Source organism: Elaeis guineensis, chromosome 1 (genome assembly GCF_000442705.2).
Source record: "Elaeis guineensis isolate ETL-2024a chromosome 1, EG11, whole genome shotgun sequence".
In the NCBI taxonomy this organism is placed as follows: domain Eukaryota; kingdom Viridiplantae; phylum Streptophyta; class Magnoliopsida; order Arecales; family Arecaceae; genus Elaeis; species Elaeis guineensis.
The window spans coordinates 8,269,957-8,292,828 of NC_025993.2; the positions used below are offsets into that span (position 1 = coordinate 8,269,957).

Here is a 22,872-nt window from a genome sequence, read left to right on the forward strand (position 1 = left end):
TTTGTAAGTAATGTATGACAGTTATTAAGAACGCTGACCTCCTTCCCTAAACAACCCGTCAAAATCTGATCGGATGGTGGCAGACTTAAAGAACCGCCAATGAATTTTTCTTCATTCCCTTTGCGAATATAGGCGTTGGTCAAGGAATCAGACTCTCCAACTTTTGGTCACAACAATTAAAATAGCCCAACCCGGTCCGGTTCAGGTGTCACCACGTCAGTCCGCTATCCAGCATAGGCTTAAAAATATCGGCGGGGGACCAGACCGCTGCCTCAGGATACAAACGACGAAGAATCCCACCAACCCGTCCCATGACCCAACTCCGAAAGCTCCTCGTCTCCCACACTCTCGTCGTTCTTTGGTCTTCTCCTCTTCCTCCTTCCTAAATTCCTCTGCCGGCCACTGAAACCACCATGTATCTCTCTCTCTCTCCTCTTCCACCCTCTCTTTTACTAATGTCCCAATGAAATCGTAGATTTCTTTCCCCACTTTCAAGTCTTTTCGTTTCATTCCTTCGGGAGCCGGAGCGGTAGAGGACGGATCTCGTCTCCCCCATTTTCTTGCTTTGATTTCCATTATAATTTCCTCTTCTCACGTAAGTAAACTCCTCCAGTTCTTTTCCTTTGATGCTGTGCTTTCTTTCGTTTTCACTTTAGTTTCTGATTGAATTGTTTGGGCTTCGATACGTTTAATTAAAGGAGGGGTCGATTTTGGGAAATGAGGATGGTTATCTTTTGGGATTTCTTCGATTTCTTGAACTTCTTGCATTTCTTTGATTCATTAGATTGTCTTGAACTCGTGTGAGGAAATGAGGTTGGTAGGTGGCATTATTTATTTGTTACAATCATTAAGGTGGTTGGATCCAGACGGGCCTATCCGAGCTGCGTACTTGTGCCAGAACCGTAGGTATCTCAAGATTCATCTCGTGATACCGTTTATAGTCATGTTAGGTAGCATCTTCTCTTACTCAGCGAGTACTACATCCGCATGAAATGCCTGCTCTTGATTCCTGCTCAGAATCTAGTAACTAGAGAGGAAAACTGTTTCACGGTCTTTATTTGTCTGGGCTTCTCGATTTGTCGCTGGAGCACGTAATTGTACGGCTATATTGCGCAATTCTGAATCATTTGAACAGTGTCGTGCATGATATCCATAGTGCAGTTGCGCTTAGTTTATCTTTTTTTTTTGATGTCTTGCCACTTGTCTGTGTCAATATAGTTATCCTTCCTATTCTTTTATTACGTTTCTGAGCGATCCTCATGAACCCTTGGGATGGTGTTGGTGCTAAATTTCTTGTCTCTGTTTTTTCCAAAAATTTTGTCATGGAATTTCCTTCTTGCAGATCTGTTCGTATCTTGCATTATTAACAGTTGTGGGCTATCATGTTGTTATCAGATGATGCTAAGAAGAAGACTAGATTTCTTCTGGAAGGCAGGCAAATACACTAAAAAGAATTTGGAAATGTTATTTATTTTAAACGCCTTTATGGAACAAAGCTTGAGATATAGTGTTGTCATAAATCAGAAATAGACTTTAAGTAAAGATAGACAGAGGGAATAAGGAGTAACACTAAGTAAAGGATATGGAGATGCTTCAAGTAATATGATTCTAGGATCAGGTTCTGATCCTCTGACCCACAGATCTTGCACAAATTAAATATGATATGTGAAGAAGACTGTGAATTGTGTATAGAATTTGTGAAGAACATGTGAAATATCATCAACAATCAGTGGCTGATCAGGATACAAAGATGAGTAAGAATCTAGACTAAAAAGAAAGCATGAGATATTCATCGATTATGTGGATTTTGTACAAAGGATGGTAGGTGACATGTTTTTGGGATAAAAATATCTATGCTTTATGATGGGTTGCTGCAGAGTCTAGGCTCTAGAGTTTAGCATTCACAGCAAAATAAAATAACAAAGGCTATGCATATGATGAAGGTAGAACCATCAGACATATTTGGGAGATTCTAAAGAATGTTTTGTGAAGCTGCTATTGGTATGTTTCTAGAACTGTATTGCCAGCTTAGTAACAGTAGGAATGCATCTTAATTTTGCTAGATGGGCCTTCTGTCTTTGAACAACATGTTGATAAAGGCCATTTCTTTTCTATTAGTTATTTTTTAAAATACTTAAAATGAACAGAGTAAATGAGATGTTAACCACATTATGAGCCAAGCAACAAATATTTTCTTTGTGTTAAAGAAGCATAATCATGAAACACTATGATCCAAAAACTTCGTTAAGAATCCTAATTAGATGTTGGTACTCGTTGTCTTCCACTTGTGATGGTACACCAACTTCCATATTTGGCCAAAGGTCACCAACTAGGCCAAAAGTATAAGGGATAAGTAAAGCTGTAACAACAACAAACACATGCTATTATTAGATAAAACATCCAATTCTAAATGAATATGACACATGCATGTGTATGCAATTCAAATCTTGAAAGAGGAAAAATGTAAGAGATATTGTAAAAGATATCTGATATGAACTCCAAATCTGCCCCTCATTTGCCATTGAATCTGGTTGTGACAACATAGAGGGACCAAATTCTGAAGGGAAAAACTTACTAGAATACTGGATAATGTGGGTAATAACTTATTATTTCTATTTTTATTTAGTGTTAGATTCCAGTTGATATCTTTCTTCTCCTACTTGCTTCTCCTCTATCCTAATCTCGTCCCTCTCTTTTGTTTAATCCCCTAATATTTCCGGTGTCATAGTGATTGTAATATTATGTATTAATATTATTTTCTTCATGTTTTCTTGATATACCCTTTGTTAAATTATATTATGTTTTATGATTTGTTAGGAGTGATCTACATGACCATAGGGATATATATATCATTTTTCTCCTTTTGTTTTCTATTTCTGCTGCTGTAGGGCCAAACATGGGTGTGGCCACATTGGTGGTCTCTTCTTCTTTATATGTGCAGCAGTTGGATGCTAGGAGCAAATTTCATCGCTAATTGATTTTATCATTAGGGTTGTTTCATCTTCAAATTATGCCTTCACTACAATTGTTGCGGTTAACCAAGCATGGCCGCAAGCTTTTGGCTGCAAGGAGGTACATGAAATGGCTCTGTTCTGTTTTTGCTTGTTTTCTACCCCCATGTATAGATGCTTAATGCTCATATGTTAAATCAGTACAATGGACTGTAGGATTACAGATATGGTTCTGCACATGACTATAAGTTTTAGTCAAATTATTTCCGTTGATTAGAATAAAAAAATGCCAAGACCTCTCTGTGTTTGGTTACAACTGGCACATACTGGACAAGTGAGCTTGATTTTAATGCAACCGTACATATGCATTCTCGCTACAAGAGTTAGCATGCTCACTCCGGGATTTTGGATCATAATAACCTGTATTAGTTTAAAACCACTTATATTACTAAAACTTCCCTGGGTGTGTTAGTGAAGTACGAACCTATTTATACTCCAATGTACTTGGTCTCCTGTCTCCAATATTTGTTAGAAACTACTGCCTGTGGTTGCCCATTAATTTATGCATCAGATGGACTAGCAAAGACTGGAAAGACCAACCTTCTCTCATGGTTTTTATTGTGAACTACAAGCACAGGATTTTCTCCAACAAATCTGCCGTGCATCTCAAAATTCATTGACAAATTCCTGCCTCTAAAGGTATGATCCAATTCAAAGTTCTTAAGGTCTGGTGTTAAAGCAGTTCCATGGGACTTGTTGATGAAATTTTGACAGAGGTTTCACTGAATCTTTTCCTTGACTTTTGATCTCATTTCCTCACCATATTCAAATGCTATCACTCTGCACTTGTTGGACAATCAAATGACTATGATCAATATTATGCTAACAAATGCAATGGTATGATGTCATTGGTACAGTGGTAGAGAAAATAAGGAGAAGGAAAAATTTTGGTTTTTTAGCATGACGAAGATATAACTGAGTTTACTCAAACCCATTATGTTTGAGCCCAGCCAGATAAAATCTTGTTGAGAAAGACCTATCGGCTCTAGTCCGACCTTATGTAACCAAGCTAAATTAATTAAACCCATTTTATCTTGGATCTTGACTTGAGTTGGTAATAAGTTTAGATCTGTTTCTGTAGCTGGTTTGGGTAAACCAGTGACTAGCCTTATTTTGTTTTAACCAACAAGTGCAACAGGACTTGGCTACTGCACGTATAGATATTTTGATAGCTGATCTACATTCTGACTTATTTGGCCAAATGTACATAGTTTCTGTACATGTTGATATATATTTAAATGAATTATATTTTAAACACAAACAATGAATTTAGGGCATCTAGGGCATGCATTAATGTTATCTATATTATTTTGCTGTTTTAGTTGAAATAAATGCTTTCTAAGTTGTTTAAGACCATGGCTTTAAGGACCGTTTAAGTTCTTCATCCATGGTAATGAGACAAAGCATCCCATGCACCAAAGTGTTCACAAGATCAAAATCATGCATCCTAACCCTGTGCTAACGAGCCAAAGGATCTTGTCTAGTTAATACATTTGGGAGTTCAATTCAAAGAAGGTTCAATTATTTTCTCTCTTTATGGCGTCTAATTGTCTGCCACTGGTTATTAGTTGTGTGGGGCCCCAGGGGAAGTTATCATGGTAAAAAGAATTCTATGATGGAGTGGAAGGATGGATTTGTGTATAAGGAACTTGATCCTTGCCAATCAATGGCCATGGGTCTTTTTAAAAATCATGAACCACTCATTGGTTTCATTGAAAAGTTTTTCTTGCTAACGTGAAGGCTTTGTTACATTTTGTGTTGCTCTTGGTTATAGTTCAGCATTATAGCAATAAATATCAAGTAATGTATAGTTGTTATTATGTCTTGCATATATGCTCCTCGGTGTCATGTTAGAGACTATATCTTGTATCCCTAACTTAAATAGTTCGATTTTTCTAATATGGAAAGAGAAATTTGTCTTCATATAGGGTGCATGAATTTAGATTTGTGAGGTCAAACCAGCTGTTCCCATGGATCCATATATGTCAGAGTGAAGGCTAAGTATGAGTGATGAAAACAATCTCTTCAATTAAACATACTACTCAAACAAAGCCACATTTCTTGGAAAATTAAGCATTTTATCCTTGATAACCCAACTACCAGGGATTTCCTAACCATTGGAAGAACTCTTTTTTCAACTTGCATAAAGCTTTAGCCAACAGCTTGATGTTGGAGCTCTTATTGATGAAGTATTATGGAAGTAGTGGTGTGATTGAGTGCATCATAAAGATGAAAGATAAGGGATGGTAACAGGTTTGGTATAGGTTAGGTCAGCCATACCCGTATCCATCTCACAATCAAAAATTTCATGTCCATACCTACCTTGTACCCACCTTGGGATGGGTTGGATAGATAAAACGGATTGAGTTGGGTCAGGTCGGATCAGGTAAGGAACTCATCATGCAAACATTGTAAGATGATTGTAACTTTAAAAGGAGGGATTTAGATTAAGGTTGTAGTGGGTCAGGTTTGATGCGGATCATACCATTATCCATATTTGATCTGAACCCACTTTGAGTATTTTATCTAGAACCCATATCCATACCTATTTTTGATTGGGTTGGGTAAAACCCGCCCTGTTCGGGTTAGGTAAGATCTGCCCCATTCGGATCGGATCGGGTCGAGTACTTAATGGATCACTATAATTGCTATCCCTATGAAAGATGTAGCCTCCCCAACTCAAGTTTCTTGAGATCGACATGTAAAAATTAGTGTTTGTCCAATTTGTTCTTAATTTTTGCGAAAAGAGTCTGGACCTTCCAAGATTCATTACAACACACAAAAGGAAAAAAGTAGTCAATGGACCAACTCTTGACTTTGCATATTTAGGAGGAGAGGTTAAGATGTGAGTATCTAGAGAGCATCCACTTTGCATCTCATAAAACAAATAAAATATCAAGCCAAGGTTTTAGGAATTGGTACCTGTTCCTAATTGGTATAATATGATATCGGGTACCATACCGTACTGAGTGTCGGTAGGGTGTGGCGTGTGAAGGAAGTCCAACTTTCGGGATGTGCATGCAGAAATTTAAAAAATCGTAGTAAAAATTTTAGATCTAGATTATTTTTTTTAATCTATCATGCACATTATAGATCTAATCTATAGATGTCCTAGAATCTATCACATGCAAGATCAAGATGCTGAAAATAAAATCAGATCTGAAAATAAACTAATACCGGAGATTTGATCTCCATACCTTTGCACAGTCGATGATCTCCGTAGCTGATGATCGTGGTATACTCCGAGGTTCCTTGATTAGTCGCATACGGTTTCGGCCTCTACGGGTATCTATAGGAAGCCCTCGAATCCGATCAGAGGCTTGCGTCTTCATCGGGATGCTAGCTTCCTTACAGAAGATACTTTTGATGGTTGATGTTGCTGATCTCCATCATTACTCTCAAGACTTTCTCAGAGAAGATGGGAGTAGAGGAGGAAGAAGAGGATGAAGAACAAGGAGACTCTCTCCTTTTCTTCCTAGAACCCATGCATGAGATCTTTACACTATAGATCTTGACACCAAGAAAGAACTGTTCTTTCTTTTCTTTCCACGTCAAAAGAAACCCTTTTCTTTCTTTTAAAAACATGGCTTAAAGAAGGAACTCTACCTTCTTTCTTCCCTTTCCATGCCCCTAAGGAGTTAGCGTGTAACTCCAATTCCCATGCCCAAAGAGAGTCATGCATCCTCTCTTTCTTTTTGATTCTCACATAAAAAAAACACTCCCTAAACCACATGCCCTTCACTCCCTTTTATTTGGCGTTTCAAGGGAATTAGAGATAGGGTTTTAGGCGTGTAATAGGATTGGTTTCCAACTCTAATAGATAGAGTTTGGGGGGCGTGTAATACTTCATGGAAAGAAGGCATGGGGCGTGATTTATTTCGCACAAAAACCAAGGGGAGAAGGGGCGGTGGAAGATTAGTTGGGCATGGGTTTACTTGGTGCAAGGAAAGATAGAGTCCTAATGCCTTTGGACTCTCTTTTGGTGTTCTAACTAATCCCTAACTAATTAGGGATTGGTTGCACCCAATTAGAAGAGGATTCCTAGTCCAAATAGGAATTAAATTCTTTTGGTTAAATCCTAATTTAATTAGGAATTAGGTCAAATCGAAATCCTAATTAAACAAGGAATCGGTCTTCCTCATTATTGGATTATTTCATAATCTAATTAGGCTTGATTTAATCAAACTCAAATCAATCTAAATTGAATTCAATTCAATTAGACTTGATTTCAGTCCTATTGCTCAATCAAATTGAGCCAACTAGCAATTCGATTGCTAATTAATCCTCCTACAATTTACTAACACTTAGTAAGTTTGACAATTGCAACAATTACATTGGATCAATTATCAATCATATTGATAATTAGATCCCTCAGTGATTCATAATCACAGATCAACCATCTGATCGAACAAAGATCTCTTTTGTGTGTGATCCCATAGGTTCTATTTTGTCTGGTAGTGAGATATACTTTGATTTCTATAATAATATCATTGAAACTCCTTTCGATGGATTGGAACAATTCCAACTCTGTCCATCAAAGATCATCGATCATCAAGACGATGCTCGATGAGTCTCACAATCCATCAGTGACACCTAACAGTATGTAGTGGCAATCCAGTAGAATAAATATTGAACCTCTAGGTTAGTTACCATGTAATTCGATCATTCTATCGTGAGTCTCGATAAAACGGAGGTCATGGATAACTCGTCAAACCTCATCATTTGTCATATATAATATTCAATTGACTTGAGTTCATAAGTAAAACTCTATGAAAATTTTTTCCATCATTCACTCTGTCATGGTTATGGTTTTCTGAATTCAGTCTCATGAATAATATAGGACTACTCGTTATCTATCAAGGCGATAGATCCCATCTAGGTGCGCATTCTACTCTATAATGAACCTACTGCAGCTAACGTCCACTACAAGGATCCATATGGTTCGAGATTATGTTTATGTGTAGTCAAAGTACAGCAATTCTACTATGAGCAGTCAAGGCATTGCAGGTCTGAGGACTACTTACACCATTACAGCATCGAGTATGTCACCGACGAGTGGATAGACATCCATGTGACTACTCGTGTTGGTCACGTTCAATACCATTTTTCTCTAACAATCATCTGCACTCTTATTTTAGTATCCCCACACTATAGACTTGAGACTTGTCTATCTCGATGAAAGCGATCCGTGCACCAATCTTATCGGATTAATCACCGCCTCGTGATGATCCATCGATCAGGAGCATTTAGGAATTAATCATCAATGACACATGTCCCAAATTCTCGACTCTTGAGAATATGTATTATCATCTTTTTAATTTTTTAGACGATTCATGAACACATGACTCTACATGAATGAGAATTAACTTTATTTATATTATTCAATTACAAAATTATGTCACTAGAAAAGTTACATGTGTCGGCCAATTTGGGTTCTAAGGCATACATCTAACAGCTGCCGGTTTCGTATTGGCATACGATTTTTTTATTTTTTCAATCTTTTTTATTTTAATATTTATTTTTTATTAATTTTTAAACTACTTTAGATCCAAATTACTATTTATTTATGTTACACAATAAGTCTATCGTCCTGAAATAAAACAAAAAACGTCTAAAATAGCACATTAAATGAATCTAAAGTATAAAATTAAAAAAATAATATACTAATCTCAAGATCTCTACTATCTAATATCTCGTCAAGTGTTTGTAACGTTTGTAGATATCTGGATCATCTATATACTTCGGAGGAATATTAGTCTATCCCTCTAACCAAGCAGCATTGCAGTTCTGAATATTCATCCTGTAAGGTATCTTTTCTGGATTGTAAAATACCTCAGATCTCTCGTTTAAACTTTGGCTCTGAAAGGTATCTTCGGGATATGGTATGATTGTGGAGGGATCCATTCAAATATGCTGATAGTAAAATCCAATATATAAGATGCTCCGGATTGCATAGGATAGTAGCCATTGAAAGATTATGTCTTGGATGCACTATATCCATATTCATATGGATCATAAGCTGCCTGTGTGTGATAGGATCCATAATGCGAGGATGATCCAGATACACCCATGGATCCTACTTCACATGCAAGGTTATCTGCAGCTACATCATGTGTTGGATGATCTCTAGGAGGCTGTCATCTCTATGAAGTCGTATGCTCACGAGGTTTATCGGTTTGTGCACTGTGGTCCTATCTTTATGGCATGTACAAATTGGGACTTACCGATGAATCGAATACCATCCTGTGTTGCATCTTATGAACAATAGTCTCATATCCTCCAGTCTCACTTTGATCATCAGATTCATGATTACTATCATGACTCTTGCTTGAACTTTGTGTAGCATCATTTGTATCTTTAATGGTGCCGAGCCGAAGTATTTCACCATATTCCCAACCAATGTCATGCCTATATCTTTTTTCTTACTCATTTCTGCAAGTTTAACAAAAAATATCAGTTTAATAGTTATGTAAAAATATTATAATTTTTTATCATAAAAAAATTGATTAATATATTTCATATTTTTAATTTTTTATAATTTATATATATATATATTTAAATTTTTAATAATAATTTTAAATTTTATTAATTTAAAAAATATGTTATGTGCTTCAAATAATACTTCTGAATTAACTAAAATATACTACTAATTTTAGATTTTTTTAAAATTGCTTACGTATTTTTTATTATTTAAGTAATCAAAAATTCTAAAAGAATATTTGAACTTAGATCCAAGTAGAAATATGTCACGGATGCTATATATATTTTTCTAAGCCCATTAACATGCGTTAGATGTTATTTATTTATTTATTTTATTCGAAATTAAGTCTAAACTACTATACACATCATACATCAAAATCTTCACAATCAGACAAAATTTATTATAAGTAGTCTGAATCATCCTAAACAATATTCTGATTTTACAATTTTTTTTTGAATTTTTTTTTAAAATATATATATTTTTAAAACATATATTGTTAATGAAAATTAATAATTTTAGCGTCATTGTGTAGATCATCCAAAGATCTACAACATAAAAATGAAATCATACCGAAATCACAAAATTTTGCATGATTTTTTCTTATTTTTCTACTTGCTATTTTTTTTCAATTTATTTAGCCAGAGAATGGTGGATTATCTTGCTTCCGGTCAAAATATATCCAAGTCACGATTTGTCGTCACGATCGCAGAGCCAGAGAATGGGATTTTTTTTCGGCCTTTCGTCGTCGTGTCATTGGAGTCACAGAGAAGAAAACTTCTGTATGATCCGTAAGGTGAGGCTTTGCCTTTCAAGGCAGCCTCCAGATTTCCTTGGCCCACCCTCACCCACCCACTCCCCCCACATCATCAACATGGTACGGCTCGATTCAAGATTGAAGCGAGCCGAACCAATGCATACTGTCCGATTTCGGGCAGTTCAGCCGTGAACCATATTGAATCAATCGGTTCGATGCGGTTCGTGCTGTTTTTCGAAAATTCAGTCTAAACCAGACCGGTTCTTCATTGATACAGTATGGGGTGTATCGATCGGTTCGGATCGGGTACGGAATACTATGATATCAAGTAAGATTTTAAATCCTATGGAACATATTGTGTCAATTTTTCTATGAAACGGGACGTACTGCCGTCCTACCCCATTCTAACACTGGGACAGAGGATGTCCTAAGACATCCTGATCGGGATGCTAGGATGCTAGCAGGATGGCTCTCTGTCGGCACATGGGATGGTATCCCATCTTAATGCCCCGTGGGATGTCTCGTTGGGACTTGAATCCTGAGTATCAAACAAAGTCCATAATCTTGAGACTGTACACCATCTGATACCTTACTAGTATAGTACGATATGGTACTGAAATAGCCCTCTAATTCATTTTCTCACTCTTTATCTTGGTACGCTCCAATACGGGTTGGTACATCTTGGTACAGGTTGGTACACATCTCAGTATAGATTTTTGACTGACCCAAACTTGGATTTTATACTGGTTTCTATTTGGTACGGCACAGTACATTCCCTATTGGTTGGTATGGGTTGGTATAGTGGCATAATATATTCTATATTGGTCGATATGGGGCAGTATGACAGACCATACCATTAAGAGTGGGTAACAATAATGATAATGCTCCTCCTAATAAGAAAAACATGAAGATGTGAGCAAAACAAGTTGGCAGTAAAGACTTCAAGTGATTTGTGGTGGTCTCTTCTACTTATGGTTCGCCAAATCGTACTGGTCGCTAATTGGTGCTGTTCAAGTGTTTGATTCAGAACGACGGTGAAAATGGAGCATGGGAGAAGGAAAGAGATGGAGAGAGAGAGAGAGGAGGGGAGGGAAAGGCTGATAGTGGCCCGTCGAGGCCTCCGAGGCTTTCGATCCTCCGCGAGATGCGAGAAGAGAGAGAGATAGACAGAGAGAGGGGAAGGGAGAGGAGGGAGGGGAAGGCGGCGGGGAGGCTGTCGTGGCCATCGTGCGGTCCAAAACAGCCTCGCGGCCGCCACAAGTTTGAAACAGAGGTTCTTCCTTGTTTCATCGTGTTTTTTAGGAAACATGATAGAGAGTGAAGGCGACAATGAGTTTGCCGGCTTCACTTGTGTATCATGTTTCTTAAAAAACATGATGAAATAGGAGTGAACCCTTGGTTCGAACCCACAACGGCCACTGGGCTGTTTTGGGCCACTAGGCGGCCATATGATGGTCTCCTCCTCGTCTTCTGCTCCATCCTCTTCTCTTCCTTTTCTTTCTTTCTATCTCTCACTGCTCTCATTTTCTCTCGTAGAGGACTACGGAGCCTGGAAGGCCTCGACGCCCTTTGGTGGCCATCGCCGGTGTCTCTACCGGCCTCCCTATTCTTTTTTCCCTCCCCTCCTCTCTTTTTCTTCCAGTTCTTCCCTCATTTCCATGCCGGTTCGGGCTTGGTATGGCTGGTACAAGCGTATACTGGCTCGTACTGCCAGCTGGTTTGCACGGGGTCCGGTTACGAGTCAACGATCATTTCTTTCACTATTTGGCCAAAAAAAAGACTTCAATTTTTTTTTTTTTTTGCAAGAAGAGATGATGCATGAATTCCTTAAATATAAGAAGTGGCTTAACAAGAAAGGTGCTCCTTTGTCTCCGTGTTGTGAACCCAACCTTGTTGATTTCCCCAATAACACATGGTAAATTTACCCCGCTGCCAAGGTCCATACTTCTTGTTTCATGTAGGGGTTTCTAACACCCAAATAACAACGCACCATAAAAAATGCATCATTATGGGAAATTAGATGCATTCACTTGGAAAGAATGTTGGAACACTGTCTTTTTTTCCAATCCAGCCTCATTTTGAACTTGCACAACACATTTATTTGCCATCATTTTCACATAACCTTATCTCCATAGCTGGAACAGACTCTCTCTTTTTTTTTTTTTTGCCTTTTGAAAATTCTTTCTTTGTATATGGATTCTTGTGTTTTTGGTATTGGAGCTCTCGTTGATGGCCAATATGGATTAGCCCTTAATGCAATTTTAATCCTCACCTTTTCCTACATAAAAAGTTATGCATGGAACAAAGTGTGGCATAATAAATAAGATATCCTTGATCTTATGAGACAGAAGATTGGGACATGCCTTCATAAAAAGATCGAAAAGATCAGAGAGCAAAGGATCCTACCGACCCTTGATTTCACCGACTTTCAAATTTATTGCAATTGCATTAAGGGAAATCATGCCAAAAAATTGAAGGAACATGCTACTAAAAGTTTTTGGCTGCTGGAGATCATGCATACCATCATTTGTGGTACTATGTCTCTCCAATGTATGAGGGGTAGTGCCTCAAGTTATTTTAGTACTTTCATTGATGATTACATTATGGGTGACTTCTTCTCCTATTGGATAAAGTAGAGACATGAGCTTTCAATGTGTACAAAGCAAAGTTAGTATAACAATTGATAACTAAAATAAGAAGTCAAGCTGTCAAATGCTTTATGCTTTGGTTGTTAAACTAATAAAGGACATAACTCTTGTTCATTTGCTAAGTTCCTTGAGGAACAAGGCATGATATGCTTGGTCAGCCAAATTAATAATGGAATAAAGCACTAATGGCTATGGTGAAGATTATGTTTTTCTACTCTTCTTATTTGTGTATTGATGATGCTTCAAAGATTCTCGTGCATATCTGCAATGAAGTTCCTATTTAAGTTGCCAAACACATCCTTTGATATATAATTTTTTGATGGATCATCCTTTGAATTGTGAAAATATGGAGGAAGGATTAGACTTTAGAGAGTAACACTTTTGAGCTGGGGAAAAGCAGAAAACCTAGTTTGGAATGCTTATATGGGTAGTCTAGCTGAGGCAATGGTGTACAACCCAGAAAATGACTCAAGGATTACCTATTCATATTTAATTGGCTACTGAAAGAAGGGTTCAAGGGATTCATGTTCTATTCTCTCAATCCTACTCCTAAGATTGTACATACTGGAATGCTAGATTTCCTAAAAGAATTTGACATTAGGGAAGTGTGGAATCTCAATGCATTACTTTTTAGAATTCTAGAATCCCTTGCTCAATTAAAATGACTTGGTTATCTATCGACTAGATACCATTCAATATGACAATGTGGGAGACCGAGAGTAGAATTTGTTATGCCGCCTCAGTATAATGCCAAGATTTGCCGAAACATTTCAAATCACCTAGCTCTGGTTGTATCATACAGAATTGAGATGTTAAGGCCTGTTTATTCAGGGTAGGGGGGGGACCTGTATGAACTAGGACCAAGCCGAACCAACCAGTTCCACTTGTTTTCAAGTGGAACTGCTAGGGGGGAACTTATATGAACCGGGACCAAGCTGAACCAACCAGTTCCACTTGGTTTCAAACAAAACTGCCTGCTTCGCTCCACCAAATGGAACACTTCATACAACCCCTATCTTGTCTTACATCCCAACACATCGACTTGGTACCCCACCCCTCCTCTGTCCCCACCTCTTTACCTAATAGATCACCCTTGACCACCTTGGCACTAACTTCATCAAGCTCACCCTTACCATCTCAAATCATCTTGCCATCGATCTCCTGGATTCCTATCTTGGTATTGGACCCCGTACCGGTAAAATCTTGCTGTAATGTTGGTATGCGGTATGGCACGGTAGTGTTGGTACTTGGTATGCTTTGAAATAGCGTGCCTGTATGGTACGGTATGGGCCATACCGTACGGTATGGGCGGTATGGCATTCCATGGGTAGGATGTAGGAAACTCTTATACCACTCTACTCACCTTTTCTTTTTCTCTAGATTTGGGGTTGAAATGAGTGTACTTGCATGTCATCAACACCGGGCTGTTTATTGTGTTTCAGTATGGTATTGTACTATATACGCTGCTAGTTAAGCAGTACAAGTCATGATTCTGGTATAACCAACCTTGCATAATGTGAGCTAGTTGCCACCATACTCGATACTTGAACCCCTCCATGTGGTGATCAAAGAGCTACATTGTGAAAGCCATCAACTAAGAAATCAGCAATCATATTGGACTATCTCACGAGCTTATAAGAATGAGACTATGACATCAGGGTTTGGGACGATCTAATGATGTTTCCATAATTTATGAATGGAAATAAGTCCTTAAAATAGTATGATTATATGAGGAGACTGATGTCCATATACCATTTCAGGAATTAGTTGATCTACCTCTTGGAGGCAAGGCCATGAATTGTAATTGAGTCTATCAGACCAAAAGAGACTAAGGGTAAGGTTGGGTGACACAAGGTTGGACTTCTTACTCGAGGATTTATTCATGAAGGCATCAATGATCGTGAGGTGTTTTCTCCCATCTCCAAGAAGGACTTTTTAAGTTATCATGGCACTAATTGCTCATTTGATTTGGTGCTTTGCTAGATGGATGTAAGGATAGCTTTCCTAAATGGAAGTTTGAATGAGATGCAGATGGAGAACCTGATTATTTCACTTTAAATGAAGAACATCTGGTTGTAGACTCAAGATATCCATATTTTATTTAAACAACCATTTTGTCATGATATATTAAATTTGAAAATGTAAATTCTTCATACAATTCATATAGAATAGTATTGGTTGTTGTGTACTGTACAGTTGGTAGAGCAAAAATGTCTTTCTAGACTTATCCATGGATGACATTTTTACTTTCTGTGATTGACGTTGGATTGCTGTGGACAGGAAGTTTCTCTATGAAAAATTTGGTATAAAGGATATGGGGAAAGCCTCATATTATCATTAGTGTAGACTGTAGACTATAGAGGTGAAGGCACAGAAGTTTCTACTGTGGAAGTAAGGATGGCAGCATGTTATAAGTGTATTGCACAAGCTATTTAAGAAGTTATATTATAGAGCTAAGTGTTGTGAATTTCATTTCATTTTATTTCTTTTTTCATTTTGAGAAAAAAAGGTGTTGCCCTTTAATTTATTTTGTTGTGTATTCTATTTCAAGGCCACTAAAATTGTTTACCAATAATTCCTCAATTGCTTCATTAGCCAATAATGGCAAGGTATCTAATGCAGCATGGTTTCAAATTCCAATGGGATGTCCCATGGGAGATTGAAATGGGATAGTAAGTGTTGGGATAGTACCATCCCGCCATCATCTGAGCTTACCGATCAACATGTCCTGGGACATCTCCTGTCCCAAGTGCCAGGACAAGATGGGACAAGCGGCACATCCCATTGCATAAAAATCGGGAAATAGCAAAGTGTTAGACTTGACAATAGTGTTTAGACCCAAAAATATGCCATATGAGAGGTATACGCATTAGGATGAATTGGCATAGAGAACTTTGTGAGGGATTAGAGATGTTGTGAACCTGGAAACTTGTAATTAAGCATGTTACATATTTACAGGTTACAGCCATGATCCATATCATTTGTCTCTCATATTCAAGTTTAAATTATCTTATGAAGTATCATAGTTTGCAAAGTTCTTTCTTTCTTTCTTTTTTTTAATGCTCATTCAATCAATGTAAAAAAAATCTCATCAATGTGAGCCAAAGGGAGTGCTAGACTCTAGAAACAAGTTTTGGAAAACTGGTTGGTTCATTGCATAATGCTCAATACTTACCATAATGACCCTAAAATGATATGAGGGGTCTTGGTTTGGGTAAACACCACCCAAACAGCTTGAACTGATCCTAGATTGAGCAGTTGGGGTGGATCAAGGTTCGTTCACCTTGTATTGACTGTGAATCAAGGTTTGCGGACTCAGTACCGCAACCCATGCCGGTTGTGGGCCGGTACGGTACCGTATCACAATAAAAAATAAAAAAAATCTCATCCAATGGTCAAAAAAAAGAAAGAAAATCAAGCTGAATCGGACTGAATCGGTACCATACCATACTGGACTAAACCGCATGATATCGGACGGTCCGGGCTGATACCATATCGAACCAGCCGGTTTGGTCCGGTTCAGGCCATTTTCCGAAAAATCGGCCTGAACTGAACCGGTTTTCCATCGTACGGTATGGTACGGGATGTACCGCCAGTTCGGGCCGGTACGGAATACTATGCTGTGAACTGATATCGGAAATGAGCAGCACCAAGCACCACTTAGGAATTCTTTTTACCGCACCGTGGGGGAGGGGGGATGATGGCTTGTTCTCTACCATTTTTAAGTGAAAACAAGCAAATAGATATCCTAGTAACATCCTAGACCAATCATGCGAGATTCAACCATGGGTTTTTGATTTTCGAGGTTAGAACCACCATGTTTTTGTTGAATTTCAGTCCAAGAAAAGTAAAGAAACAACAAATCAAGTTGTGATGTAAATAAACTTGAGGAATCTAATTCAAAATTATGTAGAAACCAACCTCTTGGTCAATATCTAACTCAATACAGAAAAAGGGTTATGCTAATTTAAGGATTCTCACTGATTTTTTTCACAAGAAGTGGAGAAACTGAAATTTTGCAAAATATCGACATAATTTTATCTTATATAAAGTGTGTCCTTAAAAATTTCTGATGCTATTCTTAATTTGTCATATGAATAATTTTTTTAATTTGAAAGAATAGTGCTTCGACTTAATGTATTCCTTCTGAGTAGAACAGAATAATAAGATGAAGAAAAGAAAATGCAGTGGACCTCTTATCACTTGAGGTGGTTAGTGGAATAACCTTCATAGTGAATGACTGCTTGTGTGCCATCCAAAATGGCCAACCTTTAGGTTTTTCCTGTTATCATGAATAGGAACTAAAGAAAAACTACAGGTGGTGTTTGATTACACGGCGAACTTCAATTTTGCTTTCTATTGACTCCCTGTTGCAAAATTATTTGGTCGTGTGCTAACTCCTTCATGGCTCTGTGTGACTGAACATATGTTAGGATTACAGAACCTTCCAAATATTTCATTGGCAAGTTATGTCTCTACAAAGACTATTATCAGACAGAGAACCATATGCATGAATGACAACTGACAACATTTTTTTAAATGCCATCTTGATTTCTTTTTGAAGTCTCTTGGCCTAGTCAAGGAAGGCATTTAATTTTGAAGATGCATGTATGGAAGAAATCTTCTTTTCTTCTCTATTACTCCTGATTTTTAATTTAATTTGCACTAACCTAAGTATGAGGCCTTGAAGATTTATGTGACTATATTTCCTGCCAAAATAATTTATATGGAATTTCTAGTTTATTTTGGCCTAAAATCATATGGAGAATTGTAACCAGGTTTAAACTTTTGAAACTTAAAATAAAGAGTTTCAAATAATGAATCTCAATTATATAAAGTTCCATAGTTTGGTATGTCACTTATAGCCAGTTTTGTGTCATCTAAAATCAATTATAATTATATTTCAATTGCTAATTTTTACCACATATATGTTTTGAATGTAACTTTGATTAATGTGGTCTTTTCCTCGCTTATTTGAATCAATACTCCCAATCTTCGACCTTATTTCTTGCAAAAACATAATACAAAGATGAGACAACATGATTAAAAAAGGCCAAAATCAAATTTTATAGGGCAAAAGATGTCATATCAAGTGTTTTTGCGGCATATCTGTATATACCAATCAATACCCTTTGTTGGGATGATCCTCAATAAAGTGCATGCTTTACACACCCTTGGCTGATAGAGGTTTGATTCTTGATATTTCAAACCTTGCTTGGAACCTCTCTTTATGGTTGGCTATAAATGGTCTATACTTGACAAGTTGGTTTGATTTTTTTATACAACTCCACTTGTGCTTTACTGCTATGAAAGTGAACATGCCAACTTTAGGGTCTCGATGAGTTTAATGGTATTGAAACTTCTCTCCATGGGTGAGGGAAATAGAAAGCTATTTATACACCACTGTCCTTGGACTTGGTGCTTATTAGAAACTACTGTATGTGATCACGCATTCACACTTGAGATGAACTAGCCTTCTCTTCTTGCATTTATGGTCAAGTGTGAAAGTAGGATTTTCTTCACCAAATATGCTGTGTCTCAAAAATTTTCTTGTGAATTCCCAACCTTAGGTTCTTAAAAAGAAAGGATCAATAATTTAAATTGTTGTTAAAATATGTGTAACTGAGCTCCATTTTTAAGTGAATGTCACAACTCACAACACTTGCTATTCTATATTGTGGATTTATATTCTACTCCACCTTGTGTCATGGCAAGCTTGGTAGAGGGTTAAGGAGATTAGTAATATGTCATAATCTTACATGCTGTTAGAATTTAGCTATCCGTCTGATCTAATCTGTGTATGTGCATAACTCTGTCTGTCTGCTTGTCTCCCTGTCTAACTATCTGTTTGTGTCAGCTTCTTTTTCTCTCTTTCTCAGTGTATATGTTAACACCTATGATTTTACATATATCTTCATGTGTTTCAAAGCACCGGAGAGGATGATTTGATGGCTGTAGATCCTTTTAATGCACTCATTATTGTTAACAGTCAGCAGTTTGACTACGTTTTGATCTTTTTGTTTCAAAGGAATTATCAAGACTAAGATATGGTATTTTTGCCAATAGGAGAACACTTGCAGTTGTCACTAGTGTCCTCGTGGCTGGTGGAACTGTTGCGTATGTAAAATTGCGTTCGAGGAGCAGGTCCATGAGGTCAGATTCCTCTGTTAGTCACTCTGCATCTGGTGTTAGTAAAGAGAACTTCATTCAAAATGGTGTAAATGTGAATTCAATTAAGACAGCAACATTGAAAAGAGGGGGATTAAGGTCTCTACATGTTCTATCTGCAATCTTACTCTCACAAGTGGGTCCAGTAGGCATGCGGAATCTTCTAGCTTTAGTGGTTACAGCGGTAAGCCTTTTTTTTTCTCTCCTTTCCTTTCCCCTTTTCATACATGATTCACCATTTTTCTTGGAAATGTTCACTTGGCCCATACTTCTTTTGGCATATGGCTTAATTAATTTCACATGCTTGTAGTGATGGTTATAAACTTATAATTATGTTATGATAGTAATGAAAAGAAAAACAGTATGTAGAACCATATTTATAGTTAAAGGAGGGCAATCTAATCCGTTTTTTATCCAAAATGTATCTTTGGGACCATTGACTTGCTACCCTAATCTTCAGAGAGTGGCAAGTAGCTAGGGATGGTTTTAAGGAGTTTGTACACATGGTGTGAAGTTGGTGTGCATGCATGTGGATGAGACAACAAGAATGTGGAACTTGTTTATTTTGTTTTCCTCCCAAATATGGTGTGCTTGCTTATTAAGAGGGGGTGTGAGGGAATAGGGACTTACATGTTACCAAGAAATTCTTTTGTTTGGGTTATTATTTTTGCTAGTAATATCCATTGCATGTCACGATCCTAATGTTGCTAGTCATTTCCTGTTCATCGTAAAGTGTGCTATTTTTGGTTTGGAGCAAGGTTTGCCAAATCACCATCAAAGATTATGCCAGCCGGCTACTGGTTCAGTATGGTACGGCATGTATCATATTATGCTGAGGTGTACCAGAGATGGAAGGATCGAGAGAAGAGGGGAGAGAGGGAGAAAACCGTAACCCTAACCCTAACCTTAGAAGGAGGAGAAGCAGGGATGGGAAGAGAAGACGAAGGGAGATAGGGAGAGGGAGAGGGGGGGAGAGGGTTAATGTGGGAGAGGGGGTGGGTGGGAAGGGGAGGGGGTTTGGGTGGGAGTGAGAGAGGCATACAAGGTGTTGGTGTCGGTGTTGATTGATGGCAATGGTGTTAGCATGGGCTACAAATGGAGCCTTTGGCAACAGCTTGGAGGGGCTTCGAAGCTCTGGTTCATAGTGGAAGGGGAGAGAGAGAGAAGGAAGCCATGAAGGGGTCAGGGCACCTCAGGGGGTTTGAGCACCGAAATGTCCCAACTACCAAACTATCTTGGTTCTTGGCCAGTGCAGTACTGCCCAAACCTCCTGGTTCGGGATGGTTTGGGGAACCCTGATTTGGAGCCACTTAAATTTGTTGAATCTGTTGGGGTTTATCCAAAAAATCGAGGGTCCCTTAGTAATGAACTAGGTGTTCTTGTAAGATTCTCTAGATAGCCTATAATTTGGAAGTAACTGTGATAAATTGAAGACAAACAAAAATAGGCATTGTATGATGTAATTGCCATTTTGCCAGGATATGTTGTATTACCATCTGTGCACTTAATTCTCTCAGGTGACTTAATTTGGATGTGGATTTTTCTACTTCCGTATTTATGCAACACCTAGATTACTGTAAGCTGGATGTTACCATCAAATATAATATTTATTGCAGGTTTTGCGAACTGCCTTAAGCAACAGATTGGCAAAAGTGCAGGGTTTCTTATTTCGAGCTGCTTTTCTTCAGCGCCTACCATCTTTTTTGCACCTGATATTTGAAAATCTACTCTTATGTTTTCTCCAGTCCAGTTTGTTTTCTACTTCAAAGTACCTAACAGGTGTTTTAGGCCTGCAGTTCAGAGAAATCCTAACAGACCTCATACATGCTGATTATTTTGAGGTAAATGCCACTGAAGTACACTGCTTGCTTATTCTTATTTGATCAGTGAGGTTGATGTAATTCTTTTTAATTCTTTTAACTTAAGTCCTTGTTGTTTTCTAGCTTGATTTAGAATTATCAAATCCAATATATCTTGAGTTCCTTAAATTCATGGATAAGATTTCATTTAGAAGTTTCTGTTGAATAAATTCTTTTATAACTACATCTAGTTGCATGTATTTGGCAGTCAGATGGACTGCAAATATTCCTGATATGTCTTAGAAAGTTGGAATTCACAATTTGCACAAGGCAACAGATTATGAAAATAGCAAATTAAAGCAGCACATGAGTTGAGGGCAAAGACCTGAGAAGCAATTCTAAATGTTGGTATGTGATGAGTTCCACCAATTGGATGGAGATGATGGTGAAGAGGGATTGATATTAGTTGCACAGAGCCGGATTGGGATTCCAACAGGACTTAGTGGTGGGAACAATAATTTTTTTTAGGGTACCCTTGGATCTAAGTGGCAGGAGTGAAACTGCACAATGGACTATTTTCAACATCATAATCAAGAGATCTTGCTCCTTGAGACTGGATGCTACAAGATTTGTCTAAAATGGCAAGCTTATGATCATGCTGCTTCTTGATGTCTCAATGAACATAACTGGATACATGTGGTGCTTAAAAATAATATATCATAGTTTGCACTGAGATGTGTTGTATTACAGATTGTCAAATGTTTAACCAAAAAGATTACATAATCAACTAACTGTTGATGATTTTGAGTTTATGGTTAATTCTTAAAATATTTGGGCCAAGGAGATCCTTGGTACAGTTAGTTATAGAAACTTACTTGGACATTGACAAAAAGTAGGCTCTTGGGTGCAACAAAACAGGTGGAAATAAAATATAAGGGAAAAATGGGAAAATTGAAAGGAGAGTATGGTGTATCATACGGTTCAAAGGAATTTGTTGGTTGCAAAGTTCAAGAATAGAGAAAATTTAAGAAATGGCATGGAGTTCCTATTCTCATACGCTAAGGAATAATGCCAAGAAAGGAATCATATTTCATGAAAATGCTGAAAGTGACATGTGGTCTTACATATTGAGAAGAGATAAAAGCAGAAGTGAATACAAAAATAATTTATATATAAAATTAGCTGTGCAAAGGAGGTAAAGACAGAAACTATTACAAAAAAGTATATATGAAACATAAATTTTTATCGGTTCTAAATCGTTACATGCATTCCAGAATTTGATCCGATAAGTTCAAGGGAAAAATTTAGAATGACTCTTGTCATATATATGTATGTATGTGTGTGTGTGTGTACATTTGTCCGAAAGGTTATGCATCACTGCTGCTGGATTTGTTTTTTTCTATGCAGTCAAATGATGAACTCAGTTTTACTATTCATTACTATATGTAAAATCTTTCTTCATGAGTATTCATAGTTGCCCAAAAATTATTTTTGCTGTTGAATATGCTAACTAATTCCTCTTTTTAGGATCTTATAGGTTTATTTACTATCAAATTGATGCAAATATTTTCAGTAATAGATAGGTCTCTAATGTCAGTAAACAAAGAGTAGCTGTACTTTCTGAATAAGTTTATTATATGGTCTAATGTTGTGTTGATAATGAAATTTTTTTTTTTGAAGGCTAGTCAAATTGAATAGAGTCAAACTTGTTTCACACATGTACCAGAAGATTTTCCATGAGCCATGGCTTCAGATGAAATCCATTCGCATTTTGTCCAAAAGCTCAACAAATAGTTGTAGCCATTGAACATATACTACCAGAAAAAAATTCTTTAGCTTTGCTTATTTATGATTTCCATATGCAGCCTATTTTATGATATCCTGCTTATAGCTTCTTTCTATTAAGATATATTCGATTTTTTGCCACCAGTTGGTGTTTGCTTCCTCAATTGGGTTGAAACATGTTGTAATCATGAAGTTTAGATCTTATTCATCTTGACCATGTCGGTTC

At 37.4% G+C, this 22,872-nt stretch overlaps 1 pseudogene; it reads left to right on the forward strand.

Annotated features, from left to right (window-relative positions):
• The first annotated feature begins 286 nt into the window (after positions 1–286).
• Positions 287–22,872, forward strand: part of LOC105036994 (ABC transporter D family member 1-like) — a 54,995-nt pseudogene continuing 32,409 nt past the window's right edge.